This window comes from Mesoplodon bidens (assembly GCF_964165515.1).
Source record: "Mesoplodon bidens genome assembly, chromosome: 7".
In the NCBI taxonomy this organism is placed as follows: Eukaryota; Metazoa; Chordata; class Mammalia; order Artiodactyla; family Ziphiidae; genus Mesoplodon; species Mesoplodon bidens.
In genome coordinates this window covers 108,770,561-108,773,655 of record NC_138164.1, presented here as the reverse complement: position 1 = coordinate 108,773,655, position 3,095 = coordinate 108,770,561, and positions in this window count along the sequence as shown.

Below are 3,095 nucleotides of genomic sequence, written 5' to 3'. Positions count from 1 at the left end.
AGAAGGAACTAAATATTTATAAACAGTAATACATGTATTTGGTAGTTTGAAGGGCATAGTAGGCATGCCCCCCACATCACAGTGGTTTTTATCCCATGTTAATATGACCCCAACCCCTACAAGAACGAACACTCACACACCTAATACCAGACCATCAAAATATGTGAAGCAAAACCTGATAGAATTGAAGGCAGAAATAGACAGTTCTACAATAATAGCTGGAGACTTCAATACCCGACTCTCAATAATGGGTAGAACCAGATGGAAGGTAATTAAGAAAACAGAGGACTTAACACAACGAACCAACTAAACCTGATGGACATATACAGAACACTCCGCCTGACAACAATGGCATACATGTTCTTCTCAAGTGCACAAGGGGCATTTTCCAGAATAGACCATATGTAAAGGGATTCTGAACCCAATTCCAATGTAAGTGGGGGGATGGGAGGTTCCCTCCATATCACCAAGCAATTCTCCAGACACCAGCTGGGTGTATTACCACTCAGCTCAATCCTGACACTGTCTACCTGGAGTAGCATCAGATCCCACAGATAAAGGGCTCAGTCCCACAAGACTCTTCCCCTCCTCCACTTCCCCCTCCCCCCCCCAAGGTTGTCACCTGTGCTCCTGACTGACTGGCTATAGATTGGAGGTTCCAGTGACCTCCTTCTAGGACTTCCACGTTGTGACCTCATAGATTCAGCCTATTCCCTTTCCAGGGCCTGAAGGGGTGGGGAAAAGTTAATAGGTAAGTACAGATGACAGAGATAAAGTAGAACTGAAGTCTGAGACCCTGAGCAATAGAGTCCTTTATTTATTTGTCTTTTTTTTTTTTTTTGCTGTATGCGGGCCTCTCACTGTTGTGGCCTCTCCCGTTGCGGAGCACAGGCTCCGGACGCGCAGGCCCAACGGCCATGGCTCACGGGCCCAACCGCTCCGCGGCATGTGGGATCCTCCCAGACCGGGGCACGAACCCGTGTCCCCTGCATCGGCAGGCGGACTCTCAACCACTGCGCCACCAGGGAAGCCCTATTTGTCTTTTTAAAGGAAAAAAAAAAGTGGGAATTCCCTGGCAGTCCAGTAGTTGGGACTACGAGCTCCCAGTGCAGGGGGCACAGGTTCGATCCCTTGCTGGGGAACTAAGATCCTGCATGCTGCACAGTGTGCCAAAAAATAAAAATAAAAATGATTAAATAAAAAAGAACAAAAAAAGAAAAAGAAAGTGTTCAAAGTGGCCCAGAGTGTGCTGACAGCAATGCTGACTCAGATCCAAAGTCACAGGTCAGATAAAGGTCAGGGGTTAGGAGGCAAATGCCAGTGATCTGGTGAAGAAGTGATACATTGAGAGAAGGAATTTTTTTAATATAATTTTTTAAAATACATTTCTTTCTTTATTTTTTAGCTGCGTTGGGTTTTCGTTGCTGAGCGTGGGCTTTCTCTAGTTGCAGCAAGCAGGGGCTACTCTTCGGTAGCTTCTCATTGCGGTGGCTTCTCTTGTTGCAGAGCACGGGCTCTAGGCACGTGGGCTTCAGTAGTCATGGCACACGGGCTCAGTAGTTGTGGCTTGTGGCCTCTACAGTGCAGGCTCAGTAGTTGTGGCACAGGGGCTTAGTTGCTCCACAGCATGTGGGATCTTCCCGGACCAGGGCTCAAACCTGTGTCCCCTGCATTGGCAGGCGGATTCTTAACCACTGCATCACCAGGGAAGTCCCGAGAGAAGGAATCTTTTAAAAATAGAATAACCAACTTGAGTTCGGGAGGGGAATAGTTGAAGCTGTCCAGTTAGTTGAATCAAGCCATTTTCAACACTTTCGCGTTAAAAAAATTCCCTACATTGAGATTCCTTTGAGTTTATAAATTTCTCTTGGAAAATGTAAAGGATCTTTAAGGGTCAATTCTTTGGGCTGTTTCCTACTTAAATTCCTCTCAGTAGCCCATCTAAAGGCAGAGACCCACTAGGATGGGACTTGATTGGGGTTGAGGAAAGTTGATCTTTGATCAGGAACGGTTCATACAGCTGGAACATTAAGGAATGAGATAAGGGGCTGGGGTTCTCAGGATGCAGGGCAGGAAATGGGGAGCAAAGTCCCAGAGGTGGGAGGAAAGGATTGGAAGAGTTGGTGGGAGAACGGCCCCGACCCAGGCAACCCACTTTGCACCATTGGCCCCTGTGGTGGACCCCCTCAGGTGGCAGTGTATACGCTTAGAAAACATTGTGACCCATATTGTCCCCTTGGGTTTCTCTTTCTTTCTCCAGCTACCTCTTCGGATATAGCCAGGGTGATTTTCAATCTTAATCATCACAAACTCATTAAATGTACCTGAGGGTCCCAGAGCACACGTGATTTGAGTGTCCACCCGTTTGATCACAGAACAATCTTTTAGGTCATTCCGACTCCAGTGATCGAACTGCCATCTAAGTAACTCAGCAGGAGGTTGAGCCCCGTATTCCCCTGGAGCAGGCAGGTTGATGTCATCCACAAAGACAACCCGAGAACAGAAAGAGAAGAGGTATCAGAAAATAGTAACATCTGCACACAGTGTCCTATTGGGCAAACAACGTTCAGGCAAAGAATTAAATTACCTTCTTGTTGAGTAAGTAGGTGGGAAGTGATGGTTTCTTTTCCAATCGAGAATACTGTCCCTTTGCATCCATGCTTTTAAGGAATAGGGAGACATTCTCATTACTAACCTTCATAGGTTAATAGTTTAGGATTCCTTAACCCTCTCACACAATTTATTTCTCAATATATCTTGTCTTTTTTCCTTGTACAACGTCAATACGTTAAAACAGATGAGAAAGGTGTGATTTCAAAATGCGCACAGCTTTTGAGTGGTGAGGGTGAGAAGGGTGTTCTTTGCAGAGGAACACAGATGAGTTAGTGGATAGCTGGGCTGTTAAAAGGCCTAGAGGAGCAAGCAGCCGACTCTGCTGAAGGTAAATAATTCCCCAGATGAATATTCTAATTTTAATTCAAAGGGAAGCAGCTTGCTTTGAATGTCAAGTTGTCCAAGGCAGATACAAATATGACCACCATTTTAGGAAAACTTCTAAATCAAAATTCGTGATTAAAAAAAAAAAAAAAAAAAAC